The 20,830-nt window shown below is 40.3% G+C and overlaps 1 pseudogene; it reads left to right on the top strand.

Annotated features, from left to right (window-relative positions):
• Positions 1-1,408: 1,408 nt before the first annotated feature.
• Positions 1,409-4,454, top strand: LOC102120722 (U2 small nuclear ribonucleoprotein B'' pseudogene; annotated as a pseudogene).
• Positions 4,455-20,830: the final 16,376 nt, after the last annotated feature.

The following is a 20,830-nucleotide window of genomic DNA, read 5'->3' as shown; positions in this document are numbered from 1 at the left end:
AGTTTGGCCCTTTCCTCTCTGCTCCCTGAGTTCCTGAGCTATCACTCATGATTGCTACTGGTCAGCATCCCCCACACTCTGTGAGGCCCTGAGGTTAGGACCCTGTTGTGTCTGTTGTTCTATCTCCAGCCCCTAGCACAGTTCTTGATCCATAGTTAATGCTCACGGACTTGTGGAATAAGTGAGTGAATGAATGAAGTCCTTGAGCATCACACAGGTAGCGCGAAAATGTCCTAATAAAGTACTTTGTGCAGGCAAAGGCTCAGAAAACTTTTGTGGAACAAAAACATTTCAGTCCTACCTTCCCAGCTTTGGTGACTCTAATTGGTATGAATTCTTACCACTTCCTTTTCTTTTTTTGAGACATAGTCTAGCTCTGTCACCAGACTGGAGTACAGTGGCGCAATCTCGGCTCACTGCAATCTCTGCCTCCTGGGTTCAAGCAATTCTCCTGCCTCAGCCACCCAAGTAGCTGGGACTACAGGCACGTGCCACCACACCTGGCTAATTTTTGCATTTTTAGTAGAGACGGAGTTTCACCATGTTGGCCAGGATGATCTCGATCTCTTGACCTCGTGATCTGCCAGCCTCAGTCTCCCAAACACTTTTTCTGCAAGAGAAGTAACCAGGGCAGCACAGAAACCCCTTAGAGCTATACAACCCTGTAACTATATTTTATAATAGCTCCATTCTTTCACAAACCTTCCTCCTTCCTGACCTACTCAAGGGAGGGAAACTGGGAGCATTATCGAAATATCAGTACCTTATCTCTGAAAAAAACATTTTTCCCTGGCTGGCCAACTTGAGCATAGCTAAGCACATTTAAGAGATTACAATGGAACCTTGAAATTACACCTTTTAACAGTGACAGCTACCACCACAACTGACATTAACAAGCTCCAGGATGTGCCAGGCAGTGTCCTAAGCATTTTGTTTATCAGCTCTTCCCAACAACCTTATGACAGAGGCAACATCAGCATTTTACTGATGAGAAAACCAAGATACAAGGTGTTTAAGAAACTTGCCTAGAGTTACTAGTAACCGATGAAGCTGAGATTTGAATCAAGGCTATCTAACCTAGAACTGGAACCTTTTTTTTTTTTTTTTTTTTTTTTTGTGATGGAGTCTAGCTCTGGCACCCAGGCTGTAGTGCAGTGGCACGATCTCGGCTCACTGCAAGCTCCACCTCCCGGGTTCACACCATTCTCCTGCCTCAGCCTCCTGAGTAGCTGGGACTCCAGGCACCCGCCACCACGCCCGGCTAAGTTTTTTTTGTATCTTTAGTAGAGACGGAGTTTCACTGTGTTAGCTAGGATGATCTTGATCTCCTGACCTTGTGATCCACCCGCCTTGGCCTCCCAAAGTGCTGGGATTACAGGCGTGAACCACCACTCCTGGCCTAGAACTGGAACTCTTAACCACTGAGGTATACCAAAGTTTATTATTATTATTTTGGCCCCAAAATTGGGTAACACTGATCCAATCAAAAGACTTCTTAGTTTTTGGATTACTGAATAAAACTCCTGAAAGTACAATTTCACATACATGTCACCCCCCTTCCCCCAACTGGGTCTCAAAGATAATATCAAAGCGAAATTCCGCATTAGCTTGCCTAGTCCTATTATGGCCTAGTAAATGTTTTTCTATTTTATTTAGAAGAACTTGTAATCTGGTTCCCACTCTTCTTTCTTTGCATGTTTTACAGAACACATCGTGCTTGCAGAGAGAGCAAACCATGCCTGTCTCTTGTGGAGCCCACAGTGCTGTGTGCTTAGTGCGGCAATTGGGCCAGGAATGAAAACAACTACACCATAGTAACAATCCGTCATTCTGTCCATCTGCTACCCAAGAGGGATCTTAAAATAGTTTCAATTCACCTTTAAAATCCACTGCTCTATGAAGGGCTTGTAACACTTGGCGGCCTTGGAAGCCTGCCTGAGAAACAGGACTGCTATTCGGACTACTGGTGTCCAGCTGTAAGCCTCCTTGGAGGGAAACAAGCCATCCATTCATTGGGCTGTTGTGAAATTTTCCTTCCCCACCAGCCCTCCCAGCCAAGAAGGAGAATACCTGGAGGAATGGCATTCTGGATTTTTGTTCTTCCTAATGTAGGGCCTGAGTTTTTATTTTCTTAATGGCCTACTCTTTTTTTCCTTCCTGTTTAACCCTCTTCTGCTCCAACTCCCCAACCCTACAACTTTCCCTTTCTTTTAACTTTTCTTTCTTCAGCTGAGAGATTGGGTGTGAGTTGAGACTTTACGGTCTAGAATTTCAAAATCGATTCATGGGGTAACTATCCCCAAACCAGCACACTTTTAATTAGGGTAGGAGTAATGAAATGGGAGACTCCCTGGACCCCTCTGTGGGACTTGCAACAGGGGTGTGGCTCGTTTGCTTGGCCACCACATGCTCAAATCCCTTACAGGAGGGGAGCATGCAGGTGAGCAGGAGACGGAGCCAGGGTGAGCGCCTTTGGGCTCTGGCCCCATGGCAATGTCTACGAGTATTACAATGCTCTTTTAGCCCTGCTGTCCGGGGATGGCTTAAGTGTTAAACAGCTCAGCGAAGAGTCAGGGTGACAGCCTTTTTGGGTCTCTGCACCCAGTGCATCCCAAATTTTGCCTTGCATCCAGGAAGAATGAGGTTACATGTACTTGAAGGATGGTGAATGCGGGGATCTTATTGGGTGATGGAGGTGGCTCTCAGTGGGATGGGAAGCTGGAGAGGGGATAGAGTGGGAAGATGATCTTCTCCTGGAGTTCAGTCATCCTGAAGCTGATCTCCTCTCCCAATGCCCCCAGCCGAACTCCTCTCAGATGCTTCCTCTCTTCTCTCATTCTCTGCCATGCTGCTCTGCTGCTCTGCCATACTTCTGCTCAGGGAGCCTGGGGATTGGGATTTTTATAGGTATAGGATGGGGGTGTGGTGGGCCACGGTGGTCTTGGAAGAGGCAACATTTGGGGGCAAAAACAGGAATGCCTATTCCCATTTAAAGCCTCGGGTTTCCAGGCTTGAGGGTGGGGCCTTTGCTGGGGAACCGCCCTCTACTACCTAGTATTTCCTTGCCTCCTGTCCGTATCCGTAGTACGAGTAAAGTGAGACCTTCCTGGGCAAACCCTGACATCTGGTCCCTGGGGTTAACTCTGGCTCCACTGAGCAGCACCAAAGAGCATGGAGATGCTCAGCATGTGGCGGCTGCAGAGAGCATCATCACGCTTTGTTGGCTCCTGGTTCTAGTGCCTAACTGTGTTCTAGATCTTGACAGGGCATAGCCAGTGGGGATTAAAACAGGACAGAAGATTGCCCTTCTTGCTATTTCCATTTTTTAAAAGGTTACATTCTCAGTATTCTAGTAGTCTAACCTATCATATCTCTAGGTGAATTTGAAAGTTAGATTGCAAAATTTCAATCTCACACATTTTTTTCCATTTTATTTTCATTTAGGCTGTGAAACCTAGCTTAAAATAAACTTACAGTAGTTTCTGTTTCTTATGGGAGACGACGTAGGCCTTAGATTATTTACTGTCTCTTTCTGAAGAATTTAACTCAAACATGGGTATCAGACCAAATCATACAATTTATATCAACAATGTGAATGGCAAAATTAAAAAGGAAGAATTGAAGAGATCCCTATATGCCCTGTTTTCTTAGTTTGGTCATGTGGTGGACTTTGTGGCTTTAAGGACCATGAAGATGAAGGGCAGGCCTTTGTCATATTTAAGGAACTGGGCTCATCCACAAGTGCTTTGAGACAGTCACAAGGATTTCCATTTCATGGTAAACCAATGTGAATATATATGCAAAAACAGATTCGGATATAATATCTAAAATGTGCGGCACTTTTGCTGACAAAGAAAAGAAGAAGGGCAAAACTGTGGAATAGACTGCAACCACCACAAACAAAAGGCCTGGCTAGGGAACTCCAAATTCAGCTAATATCCAAGGAAATTCAACACCAAATCCTCAGGTCCTCGATTATCCTCCAAACTATATTTTATTCCTTAATAACTTACCAGAAGAGACTAATGAGATGATGTTATCCATGCTGTTTAATCAGTTCCCTGGCTTCAAGGAAGTATGTCTAGTACCAGGGAGGCATGACATTGCTTTTGTTGAATTTGAAAATGATGGTCAGGCTGGAGCTGCCAGGGATGCTTTGCAGGGATTTAAGATCACAACATCCCATGCTATGAAGATCACCTATGCCAAGAAATAACATTTGGGATAGTCATCTTTAAAGGACTTGGTGTTATTTATAGTGTTTGTTTTGCTAACATTTGGTTGGGTCATTGTAATAGAGATTACGGGGAGTGAAAGTGAAATTTTTGTGAAGGACTTAAATTATCTAGTGTTTCTTTAGCCTTGGTGAACTATGAAATACGAAGGCCTTAATTTTGTACAATAAACTTTTATTTGTATTCTGTGAAAAATAAATAAATAAATAAACTTACAGCTACGTTTCATATGCATTCTTTGGGGATAATGCTATCAGATCAAGAATACCTTACAGGTGTAATTGCATGTATTCTCACTTGTCGCCCACAGTAAAGCCATGAGGTAGGTGGCACAGTTGAATCATTTTTGAACATAGAACATGCCACTTTGATTTAAAATCAAATTATGGCAACTAGAGCTGAGCATGGTGGCTCATGCTTGTAATCCTAACATTTTGGGAGGCCGAGGTGGGAGGATCACCTGAGCCCAAGAGTTCAAGACCAGCCTGGGCGACATAGAGAGACCCTTGTATCTACAGAAAAATAAAAAATTATCTAGGCATGGTGGCACAGCTGTAGTCCTAGCTACTTGGGAGTTGGAGGTGGGAGGATGGCTTGAGCTCAGGAGGTTGAGGCTGCAGTAAGTTGTCATCGTGCCACTGAACTCTAGCCTGGGCAACAGAACAAGATCTTATCTCAAAAAAAAGAAAAACAAAACAAAAACAAAAAATAAACAAAAACCAATAAATTGTGGCAACTAGGAAGAAAAAGGGTATGCAGAATCAATACCATTAAACATAGTCTCACTGATGACTTTTTTCCATACTTTTGGTTAAGTATAAACATATAGATATATCATTCTAAAACATACCATTTGTTAGATGTTTTTTGTTCTGAGTAATCATAGCAAACAGTTATGATTGCAACCAACAGCCATTTGCACCTGTGCCCCTGAGTCCCCCGTCCAAAGCCTTGCCAGCAGAGCCACCTGTATTTAATACTGAAAACACTAGCTTTCCCAGCTCCCCTTGCTGCCATCAGCATCTAGTTAAATCCTGGCGAATTAAACCAGAAAGAAAGTCTTCGCTGGAGCTTCTGGAAAAAAATCTTCCTCTTTAGTTAAAAGATCCATGCAAGGGAAAATTAGTGCCTCTTTCTTTTGGATACAGACTGAGCTGCAGCAGTTCTCTTACAATGTCAAAGGGACAATCCTGAGGATAAATGACAACTCACTGAAAGTAGCCGAGCAGAAAGATGACAGTCACCTGGGTTATTTTCCACCGCATTAAGCCACTAAGCCAACATTGAAAATACCTACCTCGGGGCTTCTTGTTTTATGAAATAACTAACATCTTTATTTTTCAAACCACATTTAGCATGCTGTTACTTGCATCTAAAAGCATCCTTAATGATTCACCATGTAAATGGTATTGCTGTAGTTCACATCAGACTTAATTTCCTTTTTATAGGAACCTTTTTGTAATGCTTCTTTTAATCTCTTGAAATTAAATATCTAAGTGACAAAACTTACTTCTAAACATAATTTTGAAATTCAGTAGAATGTTCTTACTGGAATATAAATGAGAAATGTTAAAAAATAGTTTTAAAGAAGAATATACATTTCAATATGTAAGTGCTTCGGTACAACTACAGCAGAAGACATGATAAAGTAGTCAGAGCTTACATACCTATGTAGCATCGTTGTGAATAAAATAGCTCTCACATGTAGCATGATACAGGTGTGCTTCGCTGGTGGCTCAAATCCCAACAGAGATGTAGACGTTAGTATGGAGATTATTCAAAAGGAGAACAGCTCTTGGTAAAGTTCCAGCCAAACAATCTACAGTCTCACATGGACTTATGTGGTAGCTGCATTTTTGGAAAACTCAGTGTACATTTAGAACTGTACCAAAATTACACTGGAACACAGAGTTAGGATCCAGAATCACAGATCTATAAATACGTTTTCACCTACATGAATATCTGATGGTACAATTGGGAGTCGACAATTCTTTGCAATGCAGAATTAGCCTAGACATTGCAACATGTCTGGTGTCTTACCCAATAAACACTGACAGTGGCCCCCTAATTATTGTGACAACCAAAACATACCCCCATAGGTTTAGAAAGCATCCTCTGGGGACAGTCCTGCAACTGTCTCCCTCACCACAGAGGACAATGTCCTGAGGCAGGCACTCTTGGTTGTTTGCTTTGTGTAGATGTCAGAAGCACTCCTTATTTCTGACTCTGCAAGTCTTAGACATGCTTCCATGGGTGGGTAGGTGGAGGGAAACACAGAAGCAAACGGTGGATTGCTTAGGATTGGTGCTATTGCTGAATTTCAAGAGTCACTGGTTCATTGCTTTCTCAGTCTGTGTGCATTTTTTTCAAGAGATCCTCACTATGTGCAAGGAATGATGGTAGACACAGAGCTGACTAAGATTTCCTTCCTGCCCTCAGGGAGGTAGAAGACTAAAATAGAAGCGGAGAAAAGTATCAAATTTTAAGATGGGGCAGGTGTTCTTAGCCTGAGATCCCAGGAATGTGCTTCAGGGCATCCTTTAAAACTCTTGAAATTACAGACAACAATGCATGTATATGTATGTGTGTGTGTGTCTATATATATATTTTTAATAAAGGGTGTATAGATTTAATCACATTCTCAAAGAACTCCAAGACACAATAAAGGTTACAGCGGATGCACAGGGCAGGCTGATACACAGGTGACAGCCTATTTGATGGATTTTTGGAAGTTGCCCTCTGCCCCAAGTATCTCTTTTACTCATATTTCTTTCACTGAACTTCTATCAATAGAGATTCACTCCAATGCATGGATCTCTCCGAGACTGACGCTCCAACAACTTTCAAGAAATGTCTATTGAGCTTCTGCTGACAGGCACTGAACTAAGAACCGGGGATGCAGCAGTGAACAGAATGGAGCTTACAGCCTGGTGAAGGAGTTGGAGTGGGAGCAATATGCAAATACGGGGAGCATTGAGGGGAAACTTGACCCCAAGGCAGTGGAGAGGTTCTCAGGAAGAGATAAGCGATCCTGGGCTGTGCTCGTGTAGCTTGAGTAACAGCTTCCTGTCTTGTGTGAACAGAGGGTCCCAGTTCATGAGGACACTGCCTTGGGCCTGAGGACACTGCCTTGGGCCTGTGGACATGGGCCGGCTGCTGAGGCGGGAGGTGGAAAGCCTCTTCCAGCATTGGGCCTCAGCCGTGTCTCAGTTTTGCTTGGGTTGGCCTCTGGGGGAACAGGTGGGCCTTGCAGGATGACCCTGATAGCATTATCTGCATTTTGGTGTGTATTTAAGATTCCAGTTCACACGGGCTTCTAGTCGTATGTTGCAAGAGTGTTTGTAAAACAGACTGCAGACTCTCTGGGATTGAAGGATGAAGGGGGAGGAAGGTTTATAACCTGGAAACTATGTGCTGACTGTGGCCCTGTTGGGATGCAGTGTGGTTTCTATGGGGTTCCTTCTGGACCTCATACATTTCAGTTTCCCCTGGAACAAGGCCTTTGCTGAGAAGGAAAACATACATTGGCCATGAAAATGCAGAAGCGCTCCCTGGGTTGCTCCAAGCAGCTCTCTAAGCCGAGGCTTAACTTGTCCTGAGGCCATCTTGTCTTTGGAAACCCTAACCAAGCAAAACACAGATCTTTTTATGCCTTCCCTTTCTTTACACAGACATTGACTAGAAAGGAGCAGGAATAACTGCCAATTCAGTAGGCTCCTTGCTCTTTTGTGCGTTTTAAAGGCATTTGCTGTTTGGGATTTGGAAGAAAATCATGAGAACTGAGAAGCTCTGGCTGTCTTGGCGGGAAGCAGGCTCATTGTTTGCAGAGAGAGCTGGTTTCCATGGTTTTGGACTACAGACAGCTGCGTGTTTTTTTTTTTTTTTTTTTTCTTTTAAAGAGTAGTTTCTACTTGCAATTGGATCTAATAAATAGTCAAGGTAGCCAGTCTCCCAACAGCAAAAGGTCTTTGAGTTATTTGGAAACACCCTAGTATGTTATCATTTATGACCAACTGTACCTGGTTTTTAGTTATTAAAAGTCATGCATTCTCTCAGGATAAGGCCTGTTTGGCCCAAATTCTGCTGTATCAAGGGCAGCCAATTATATTTCAGGCTTAAGGTTCTAGTCTTAAAAGTAAACACATTCCTCTCTTTTAAATGACAGGAGACTTGGGATGGTCTGGGATAGGAACGCAGGGTGGGGAACTGCAGTCCTGCAGGCCTGAGAGGCAAGTGCTGGAGCTGAGGCCATGGGAGATGCATGGCTTCCCCTCCTCCCCTAAGCCCACCAGCACAGCAACCATATGGCGCAATGTAGGGAAATCAACACGTGAAAAGTGGCCATTTTACTTCTATCGCTAAAGTAGGACACAGGACAAACTTTTGCTTTTTTTTTCATGACCTATAAGGAAGAACAAATTAAGCTAAAATGAAAATAGCATTTTTCAGCCAGGCACAGTGGCTCAACCTATAATTTCAGCACTTTGGGAGGCCGAGGCAGGCGGATCACTTGAGGTCAGGAGTTCAAGACCAGCCTGTGGTGACACCCCATCTCTATTAAAAATGTATCTCATGCCGAGGCACAAGAATCGCTTGAACCTGGGAGGTGGAGGCTGCAGTGAGCTGAGATGGTGCCACTGCACTCTAGCCTGGGTGACAGAGCGAGACTTCATCTCAAAAAAAAAAGGAAAAGAAATAACTTTTTTTTTTTTTTTTAAATTGGGACACTGGCTAGGAATTTAGAAGGATCAGGTAATGAATTTAACAATTTCCACTGTTAGTAGCAATATTAAAGCAATTATAGGGTCCCTTGTATCTCGAGCAGCAGGCTTGGCATAGTGAATGGAGCAGTGCAAAAGTCTAGGTCTCACCATATGCCAACATTACCTGTGGCCCTTACAACCCTTTAGCAGAAACCTATACTCTTTCTAAACAGGGGTGAACTGTGTGCTTATGCTTAAAACAGCTAATGTTGCCACCAAAAATCTTTTGTCAGTTGTTATGTTCTTTTCTCCCTTTCCTGAACTTACGGCTGGTATTCTAGCTTACTTTTTATTTTGTTGGCTTTATTGTCATTGGTCCTTTTGTTGCTGTTAGATTTTCTTCTGTCTAGATTTTACTTTCCAACTGGATTTTTAGTCCTTTGGGATCAGAGACTACCAGATCATTTAATTTTCTAATGTGTTCTGTTTCCTCACCTAAGATGGATTTCTGAGTCTGGCACAGAAAACCAACTGGGAATACGTCAGACTTTCCTTCCAATGACACTTTCATCAAAGAGAACGAGAGATAACCCCTTCCCCATCTTCTTTAAGCATCATGGTTGCTGTGGGTTAGCAGTTTCTGAGGCTCACTTATACACACATTTACCACCAAATGTATAAACTGCAGAATGGGATCTATTGGAGATCCTGGGTGGAATTAGATTAGTGGTGACCTAGAGTGGGATTGGAGAAGCTATGGAGGGGCTGGTGCTTTAGTCAGTGCTGTAAGCACTGCAACAACCTGTTTTTTGTTTGTTTGTTTGTTTGTTTTGTTTTTTTGTTTTTTGAGTTTTTTTTTTTGCAGCCACTGCGTATCCTTTTGGCAAGAACAAGATTTCTCCCCTAAGTGAGTTACATTTTCTCATTCTCAGTGGAAGATACATTTGGCACAGGAACCATTATTTCTCCTCCTTGGGGACCAATCTGAAAGTAAAAATACTAATCATCTTCATAATCATAGACATTTCTCTTCATGTAACAGAGCACCAAACCCTTCATGGCTGGGTAGATATGTTCAAATTAATTTGACTCACCCTCAAAAGAGAATTCCTAGGAGAAGAAGAAACTCAAAGATGTGCCCTCCAGGGTGAGGGTCCCAAAGACCTTTGACCCAAACCCATTCTCGCCTCCCCTGCAAACTCTTTAGCTTGGTTGAAAGATGTGGACCAGACTCAGGAAGATTGTCCTTAACCCAATTCAATCTTATAAAACGATACATAAGTCACTTTCTCAAGTACACTTTCAGGTAATCAATACTATTTTAAAAAAAGAGCTCATTGCAAGCTCAGTGATAACATGTTAAAATTAGTACATTTAATGTTGCTTTCCATTTATCAGAAATTTGAGTCACTGCTATGGTGAAATAAAAAGTGTCTACCTGTAGTCTATTGATGTGTGTAAGAGAAGATGACAGATGGGAAGGTAGATAAGAGTGAAGAGGAGAGTGGATGACAGGATAGAAGAGACGGGAACAGGATGGGACCGGGGAGAAATGGCGAGTAGACACACGCATGTATGGGACTGGTAAAAAAGCAGCCCCCGCAGCATGCCTGGAAGTGAGAATTGATTTTAGTCACCTCCCTTTTTCTAATATTCAATGTCTTCTGCAATTAAGAATGTTAAATTAGAAGGAATACTGGTGCATGATGTTTGGTGTGTGGAATTTGGAATCAGAAGACCTTGATTTGAATCCCAGCTCTGCTTTCTTCTTAGCAATGCGAGTTCAGGTAATTTACTTCATTTCTTGCATCTGAGTGGCCACATGTGTGAAATACAGATAATACCCCTCAGAATTCCTGTAGGGACTCAACTATTAGGTTGATGCAGAAGTAATTGCCATTTTTGAGATGATTTTTAATGGCAAGACCACAATTACTTTTGCATCAACCTAACAGCATGTGTACCTTGTAACCATCATAGAATGCTAGTTATTATCATATCCAGAGTTCTCTTAAAAGAGTCTTGTTGCTTTGTAAGAATTTACCCTCCTTGAAGACAATGGACATAAAATAGGTACTCTTCATTGTGTATTTCACTATACAGAGAAACTTTAATATCTTGAAAGAACCTGAATAACCAAAGATGTAATCATATTTTGAAAAATGTTAACATGTATTTCTGTAAAATGTGAAAAAGTATTCATTTAATACATATTTTTATTTTAAAAAGTTTTTAAAATTGTATATAGTTGGGGGGTACAAGTGCAGGTTTCTTCCATGCATACATTGCATAAGGTAAAGTCTAGGCTTTTAGTGTGCCGGTCACCAAAACGGTGAATATTTTACCCAAAAGGTAAGTTTTCAACCCTCACCCTCTCACCCTTTCCCACCTTTTGTCATCTCCAACATCTATTATTCCACTCTGTGTGTCCATGTGTATCCATTGTTCAGCTCCCACTTCTAAGTGAGAATATGTGATATTTGACTTTCTGTTTCTGAGTTATTTCACTTAGGATAATGGCCTCCAGTTCCATCCATGAATATTTCATCCATGTTGCTGCAAAAGACATGGCTTCATTCTTTTTTATGGCTAAGTAGTATTCACACACACCATAGAATACTACTCGGTCATAAAAAAGAATAAAGTTTTATATATATATTTTTTTGATATATATGTGTATGTGTATATATATGTGAATATGTATATATTTATGAGATCTTCATCCAGTCCACCACTGATGGAGTTAGGTTGATTCTGTATCTTTGCTGTTGTGAATAGTGCTGCAATAAACACATAAGTGCAGGTATCTTTTTTTTTTTTGAGACAGTCTTGCTCTGTCACCTAGGCTGGAGTGCAGTGGTGCAATCTCGGCTCACGGCAACCTCTGCCTCCCAAGTTCTATCAATTCCTCTGCCTCAGTCTCCCGAGTAGCTGGGATTACATGCATCCACCACCATGACTGGCTAATTTTTTTGTATTCTTAGTAGAGGCAGGGTTTCACCATGTTGGCCAGGCTGTGCTTGAACTCCTGACCTCAGGGATCCACCCGCCTCAGCCTCCCAAAGTGCTGGAATTACAGATGTGAGCCACTGTGCCCAGTTAGTATCTCTTTGATATAATAATATTTTTCCATTTCAGTAAATACCTAGTAATGGGATTGTGGATTGAATAATAGTTCTATTTTTAGTTCTTTGAGAAAGTTTCATATTGTTTTCCATGGTGGTTGTTCTAATTTACATTCCCATCAACAATGTATAAGTGTTTCCTTTTCTCCACATCCTCACCCACATCTACTGTTTTTAGCAGTTTTAATAATAATAATAGTCATACTGACTGGTGTAAGGTGGTATCTTATTGTGGTTTTAATTTGTATTTCTCTGATGATTAGTGATGGTGAGCATAGTTTAATATGTTTATTGGCCACTTTATGTCTTTTTTTTTGTTTTGAGACAGAGTCTCACTCTGTTGCCCAGACTGGATGAAGTTGGGAGATCTCAGCTCACCACAACGTCCACCTCCCAGGTTCAAGCAATTCTCCTGCCTCAGTCTCTCTAGTAGTTGGTACTACAAATTCGCATCACCATGCCCGGCTAATTTTTGTATTTTTAGTACAGACGGGGTTTCACTGTGTTGGCCAGGCTGGTCTCAAACTCCCGACCTTGTGACCTGCCCACCTCAGTCTCCCAAAGAGCTGGGATTACAAGTATGAGCCACTGAGCCTGGTCTCACTTGATGTCTTCTTTTGAGGAAAATCTATTCATGCCCTATGTCCACTTTTTCATGAGGTTATTTGCTTTTTTCTTGTTGAGTTGTTTGAGTTCCTTGTAGATTCTGGATATTAGCCCTTTGTTGGATGAATAGTTTGCAAATACTTTTCCCATTCTGTAGGTTGTCTGTTTACTCTGTTGATTGTTTCTTTTGCTGTGAAGGAGCTTTTTAGTTTAATTAAGTCCCATTTGTCTACCTTTGTTTTTATTGTGTTTGCTTTTCAGGACTTGGTATAAATTCTTTATCTAGACCAAGGCCCAGAAGAATTTTTCCTAGGTTTTCTTACTTTTAAGAAAACTAGGGTTTTTATAGTATCAGGTCTTATGTTTAGGTTGTTCATCTATCTTGTGTTAATTTTCATATATGGTGAGAGGTATGGATCCAGTTTCATTCTTTTGCATATGACTATCCAATTTTGCTGGCACCATTTATCAAATAGAATTTCAGTTCCCCAGTGTATATTTTAGTTGACTTTGTCAAAGATCACTTGGTTGTAGGGAAGTGGCTTTATTTCTGGGTTCTCTGTTCTGTTCCATTGATATATGTGTTTATTTTTATAACAGTACTACACTATTTTGGTTACTATAGCCCTTGTAGTATAACTTGAAGTCAGGTAATGTGATGCCTCCAGCTTTGTTCTTTGTGCTTAGGATTACTTTCATTATTTGGGCTCTTTTCTGGTTCCATGTGAATTTTAGGATCTTTTTTCTAATTCTGTGAAAAATGACATTGGTAATTTGATAGGAATTGCATTGAATCTGTAGATTGCTTTGGGTATTATGGTCATTTAAACAATATTGATTCTTCTTGTTCATGAGCATGGGATGTGATATGATTTGGCTGACAAAATCTCATCTCAAATTCTAATCCCCATAATCTCCACGTCAAGGGAGAAACCAGGTGTGGGTGATTGAGTCATGGGAGTGGTCTCCCCCATGCTGTTCTCATCATAGTGAGTGAGTTCTCATGAGATCTAATAGTTTTATAAGGAGCTCTTCCCCCTTTGCTGGGTACTTCTCCTTCCTGCCACCTTGTGAAGAAGGTGCCTTTCTTCCCCTTTGCCTTCCATCATGATTGTAAATTTCCTGAGGCCCCACCCCAGCCATGCTGAACTGTGACTCAATTAAACCCATTTCCTTTATAAAATTACCCAGACTTGGGCAGTTCCTTATAGCAGTGTGAAAATGAACTAATACAGGATGTTTTTCCATTTGTTTGTGGCATCTATGATTTCTTTCATCAGCGTTTTGTCATTCTCCTTATAAAGACCGTTATTCTCCTTGGTTAAACATATTCCTAGGTATTTTATTTTTCTTATAGCTATCGTAAATGGGATTGCTTGCTAGATCATGATTGTTGTATAGAAATGTGTCTGATTGGCCAGGCACGGTGGCTCATGCCTGTAATCCCAGCACTTTGGGAGGCTGAGGTGGGCTGATCACGAGGTCAGGAGATGGAGACCATCCTGGCTAACACGGTGAAACCCTGTCTCTACTAAAAATACAAAAAATCATCCAGGCGTGGTGGTAGGTACCTGTAGTGCCAGCTACTCAGGAGGCTGAGGCAGGAGAATGGCATGAATCTGGGAGGCAGAGCTTGCAGTGAGCCGAGATTGTGCTGCTGCACTCCAGCCTGGGCGACAGAGCAAGACTCCATCTCAAAAAAAAAAAAAAAAAAAAAGAAATGTGTTTGATTTCTATATGTTAATTTTGTATCCTAAAACTTCACTAAATTCATTTATCAAATCTAAGAATTTTTTGGGTAGAGTCTTTAGGGTTTTCTAGACATAAGATTAATCATCAGCAAAAAGGGATAATTTGAATTCTTCTTTTCTGATTTTGATGCCTTATATATTTTTTCTTTTGCCTGATTGCACTGGTGAGGACTTCCAGTGCTATGTTGAATAAGAATGATGAAAGTGGACATCCTTGTCTTGTTCCAGTTCTTATAGGGAATGCTTTCAACCTTTCCCCATTAAACATGATGTTGGCTGTGGGTTTGTTGTATGTGGCCTTTATTATGTTGGGGTAAATTCTTTCCAGGCCTAGGTTCTTTTCATCTTTCTTGAAGATTTTTATCACTAAGGCATGCTGAATTTTATTGACTGCTTTTTCTGCATCTATTGAGATAATTATATGGTTTTTGCCCTTAATTCTGTTTATTCGATGTATCACATTTATTGATTTTCATATGTCAAAACATCCTTACATCCCCGGGATACAACTCATCTGATTATAGTGTATTAACTTTTTGATGCACTGTAGGATTTGATTTGCTAGTATTTTGTTGAAGATGTTTTCATTTATGTTCATCAGGGATATTGATCTGTAGTTTTATTTTTGTGTTGTGCCATTGTGTGGTTTTGGTATCAGGTTGATACTGGCCTTGTAGAATGAGTTAGGGAGAATACCTTACTCCTTAAATTTTTTTGAATAATTTCAGGAGGATTGGTATTAGTTCTTCTTTGTATGTTTGGTACAATTTGGCTGTGAATCCATCTGGTCCTGGGCTTTTTTTGTTGGAAGATTTTTTACATTACTGCTTCAATTTCACTCCTTATTATTGCTTCATCCAGAAGTCCTATTTCTTCCTGGTTCAATCTCAGGAGGTTGGTGTGTTTCCAGGAATTTGTCCATTTCCTCTAGATTTTCTAGTTTGTGAGTATATAATTGTTCATACAGTAATAATAACAGTCTCTGTTGAGGCCATTATTTGTTTTTCTTTTTGTATTTCTGTGGTATCAATTGTAATGTCTCCTTTTCCATTTCTGATTGTGTTTATTTTGATCTTCTCTCCTTTTTCTTGGTTATTCTAGCTAGCGGGCTATCAATTTTGTTTATCTTTTTGAAGAACCAACTTTTAATTTCATTGATCTTTTATATTATTTTGATCTCTATTTCATTTAGTCCTGCTCTGATCTTTGTTATGTCTTTTCTTCTGCTAACTTTGGCTTTGTTTTGTTCTTGTTTTTCTATTTCTTTGAGGTGCAACATTGGGTTGTTATTTGTTATTTTTACTTTTTTTTCAAAGTATTTTTAAATTTTAATATTTGTGGGTACATAGTGGTTATATATATTTATGGGTTACATGAGATGTTTTGATATAGGAATGTAATGAATAATAAATTATGTAAAATGGGAGTATCCATCCCTTCAAGTATTTATCCTTTGTGTTACAAACAATCCAGTTATGCTCTTTTAGTTATTTTAAAATGTACAATTAAATTATTATTGACTATAATCACCCTGCTATTCTACTTCTTGATGTAGGCATTTCATACTATAAATTTAACTCTTAGCATTTCTTTTGCTGTATCTCACAGGTTTTGGAATGTTTTATTTTCATTTTCATTCATTTCAAAAAAACCTTAATTTCTGTGTTAATTTTTTCATTGATACAGTGCGTTTTCTGGAGCATGAATTTTAATGTCTACATGTTTGTATGAGAAAGCTCTAAAGTACCTCTTGGTGTTGATTTCTAGCTTTATTCCACTGTGATGCAAAAAGATACTTGATGGAATTTTGATTTTTAAAAACTTGTTCAGAATTGTTTTGTGGCCTAACTTGTGGTCTGTCTTGGAGAATGTTTCATGTGCTGATGGAAAGAATGTGTATTCTGTAGTTTTGGGGTAAAATGTTTAATAAATGTCTGTTAAGTTCATTTGGTCTGAAATCCAATTTACCCAATTTTTTTTCTTAATTTTCTGTCTTGACAGTCTGTCTAGTGCTGTGAGTTGGGTGTTAAAGTGCTCCCCTCTTATTTGTGTTGCTCTATTTCTTTCTTTAGGTCTAGTAACATTTATTTTATGAATTAAAGTGCCGCAATGTTGAGTGCTTATATATTTAGAATTGTTATATTTTCCTGTTGAAGGATCCCTTTATCATTACATAATGACCTCTTTGTCTTTTTCTAAATTGCTTCTTTATTTAAAGTCTGTTTTATCTGTTATTCATATAGCTATCCATTATTTTTGGTTTCTTCTTGTGTGGAATATTTTTCCATCCCTTTTAGTTTATATGTGTCTTTATGAGTGAAGTGAGTTTCTTGTAGGCAGCATATACTTGGATCATGACGTTTTTTTCCCTTCTGCCAATCAGTACCTTTTAAGTGAAACATTTAATCTATTTATAGTCAAGGTTAACATTGCTACATGAGGTTAACATTGCTTTGATCCTGTCATATTGTTAATTGTTTTCTAGTTGTTTTAAAAACTCATTTCTCTCTTTCTCTCTGTCTGTCCTTATGGTTGGATGAAATTCTGTCATGTTGTCATTTGATTCCTTTCCTTTCCTTTCCTCCTTCGTGTGATTGTTTTATAAGAACAGTGCATTTTACAGTTCCATGTGTTTTGCGATGATGAATATTGACCTTTTTGTTTCTATATTTCAGATCCCTTTGGACATTTCCTGTAGAATGGGTCTAGTGGTGACAAATTCCCTCAATGTTTGCTTGTCTAGGAAAGCCTATATGTTTCCTTCATTTGTGAAGCTTATTCTGGCAGGATATAAAATTCTTGGCTGACAGTTATTTATTTTATTTTATTTTTTCATTTCAGTACCTTGAAAATGCAACCTCATTCTCTTCTGGCCTGAAAGGTTTCTGCTGAAAAGTCCACTGTTAGCCTGATGGTGTTTCCTTCATAGGAGACTAGACATTTTTCTCTTGCTAATTTTAAAATTATTTCTTTCACTTTGACTTTAGACATTCTAAATATACTATGCAATGATGAAGTCCTCTATGCAGTGTATTTACCTGGAGATCATTGGACTTCCTGGATCTGGATGTCTAAATGGCTTGATAGACTTGGGAAGTTTTCATCAATTATTTTCTTAAATAGGTTTTCTAAACTTTTTGATGTCTCTTCCTCCCTGGAAATAGTGATAATTCTTAAGTTTGCTTGTTTAATGTAGTACCAGACATCTTGAAGACTTTGTTCATTTTAAAATTCTTTTTTCCTTATTTTTGTCTCACTGGATTATTTCAAAAGACTCAACCTCAAGTTTTGAGATTCTGTGTTCTACTTGGTGTAATCTATTATTGAATCTTTTGAATGTATTTTGCATTTTCTTCAATAAATGTTTTAGCTCCAGAATTTCTGCCTTTTAAAAAGATACCTATCTTCTTGGTAAATTTCTCATTTGTATCCCGAGTTGACTTCCTAGTTTCTTTGTATTGGTTTTCAGATTATCTTGCATCTCATTGAGCTTCTTTAAAATCAATACTTTGAATTCTTTATCTGGCATTTTGAGGAATTCTCTTTGATTGAGATCTGTTGCTGGGCAATTCTTATTATCCTTTGATGGTGTCATATTTCCCTGTTTTTCATGTTTCCTGTGTCTTTCTGTTGATATCTGCTCATCTAGTATAGCAGTTGCTTGTTTCATTGTTTTTTGAAATTGCTTTTGTGGGGGAAAATTTTTTCCTAGGAATGTATGTATGTTGATTGAGTAAACTACTTTGACTTTGATTTTGGTTGCCTGTGGTACTGTGATCTTTGTGTGACTTCCTTGGCAATATACAGTATCAGTGGTATCTGTGATTTCCTTTGTGACTTAGGGTACATTTATTAGTTGAGGTTGTGGTGAAGTTTTGCTGGGGACTTGGACACCAACTGAGCCAGTCTTCAGGCCCAAGTGGTAGCAGCAATGGAATGAATGTGCCTGTTTTTAGGCACTGGCTTTGGTGTTAGTGGACTCTGGAGCACTGATTCTTGGGACTCCAGGTGGCTTGCTTAGAAGCTAGTAGTAGGAGTAGTGAGCTAGGTGTGTGGGTGGGTTCTCAGGCCCCTGGAAAGCTGGTGTCATGTGGGTGATGGCAGTAGCAGTGGTGGAGCAACCCACTGGGACCCAAGCAGTTCAGGTAGGTATTGCTAGAAGCTGCAATGGGTTGGGTGAGCCAGTCCTCCACCCCACAGATGCCTGTAGAAGGGTAGTGGGTATTGTCCTAAGTGTGCTTAAGGGAGCTTGGTCTCCCCTGTCCCTTCCCTGGCTGGGTGGCAGCTGCAGCCACATCACCTCAACTTGGTCTGAGGGTGGGGCATAGCCCAGGTTTAAACTCTAAAAATGGTGCTAGCTGTGGGCTTGTGACAAGAGAATATGAGGGGCCGCTAAGGCAAGCAGTGTGTGCAAGAAGCTCTGGGGAGTATAGCCCATTCAAGTCTGAGTTTCATAGCAGCCCATAGCAGACTGGTGGATATTGTTTTAGGTATGCATAGGGGAACCTGGTTTTCCTGCCCCTCCTTGGCCAGGTGGTGGCTGCAGCCACATAAACCCAAGCTCAGTCCAAAAGTTTCAAGCCTAGCATTAGTGCTTCAAAATAGTGTCTTGGGCTTGGGACTAGGGAGGATGGTATCTATCCCAGGCAAGCAGCATAGGCCAGAAGCTGTGGGGAGTGCAATCTACTCACATCTCAGTTTCATAGTAGCCCATTGCAGGGCAGTGAGTGTTGTCCTGGATGTGCATAAAATAACCTGGGGTTCTCTGTCTCTCCTTGGCTGGGCAGCAGCTGCCACCATGTCAGCCTGAACTCAAACCAAGGATAGCACATAGCACAGTGTTAAATTCTCAAAATGGCACCTTTGGCTTACCAGAAGGCGTAGGGCCTCAAGGGCAAGAAGCTGTGGGAGGTAATACGCATTTTTGGAATGTCTCCAAATGTAAAGTTCTGAGTAGCCACTGGTAGGTGAATGAAGGAATAAGCCCTGCAAAGGTTCACGGGATAGCTGGGGGAACCAGACATGAATGCAAACTCTGAGGGCAGTATTAATAGAACTGAGTAAATAGCTATTCGAATTAATAGACAATTAACTAGAATGCTTTTATCCACAATAACTTTGGATCAATGGGGATTCATTATCCGTAACCCCCAGGCTCTTCACTCTGAACATGGACAAAGACACCTGGATCATTGAGATCCTCAGTTAAACAGCACATAGCTGAGTATACAGTCACCAGAAATTCTAAGATCTTACTTGAATGGTCATTGTATTGACTTAGTTCTTACAATCTCAATGATTGATGCTTCTTTAATAACTGAGAGTCTGGCTTGTGTGCCCCTTCTCTTTTTTTCCATGACACCCTTTGGCCAAAGAGAGTTGACACAGCAGTGAAGGGAAGGACAGGAGAAACAGTGTCCCTGGAGGGTCCTTAAGACTGGTCATTTCCTTATGCTTCTTTAACAGTTGAATGTGTGATGAGAACTTCCCCTTTCTGAAGGTGCAGGCTGCTGGGAAAGAATGTGTGTGTAGGGGTAATGGTGGGGGAGATGTGTGGGGAGATAAAACTGGAGCACACTGCTTTCTGATTTATGCATGGAGGGAAAACCACACAGATCTATTCCATCATGCTTTAAGTCTCCTTAACACTGGAAAGCACTATCTCTACTCAGGGCATCAGCCACTCTGACCTTGAATGTTTTCTATACATAGTATACACATCAATAGACAGCTGGTGTCCACCATTGTTAACTACACCGGACCTGTCTGGGAACAATAATAAACCTTTATCATCCCATGCAGCATTTCCAAACATATGGTCATTGATGCTTGCTCCAAACTTGTTCAATAAATTTTAGAATAAATTATTTTTTTCCTATGTTGGCTTAGAATTCAAATAATTTCCGTTGCAGTGTGATCTCAACCTCAGTGCCAGAAGCTTTCCTATGCAGCCTCCTTTTCTTTATACAGTGACTGTGATTTTCAATGTATGAATTTGTTTGATTCCTGTGATCCCAATTATTCCTCAGCTTATGGAGGTGTATCTAACCTGGTATTTGTAGAGTTAATGTTCAACTTCCTTTAAAATCTCTTAGCAACTAGTATGATAGATGAAGCCCAACAAAACACTTAGGTTCTTGCTTAAGGATGTCTATCTATCTAAAATGTTATTTAAAAATTATAAAAATTATATACTTCACACATGCACACACACACACGAAATGCTTGTCCACTGTGTAACTGAGTGGATTTAGCTATTACTCAAAGGGGAGAAATATGTAACTTCAGTTCATTTTTCAGGCTAAGAATTAGACTTCCTGAGTTCTGGGTAGTGTTAGGGTTTGTTTCAGATTCCTTGAATCAGAGCCTTGAGACTGCACACTGGCCCCACAGCAGTTACATTACTGGAA

Source organism: Macaca fascicularis, chromosome 4 (assembly GCF_037993035.2).
Source record: "Macaca fascicularis isolate 582-1 chromosome 4, T2T-MFA8v1.1".
In the NCBI taxonomy this organism is placed as follows: domain Eukaryota; kingdom Metazoa; phylum Chordata; class Mammalia; order Primates; family Cercopithecidae; genus Macaca; species Macaca fascicularis.
Note: the sequence above shows the minus strand (reverse complement) of the source record. Positions and strands in the feature narration are given on the sequence as shown.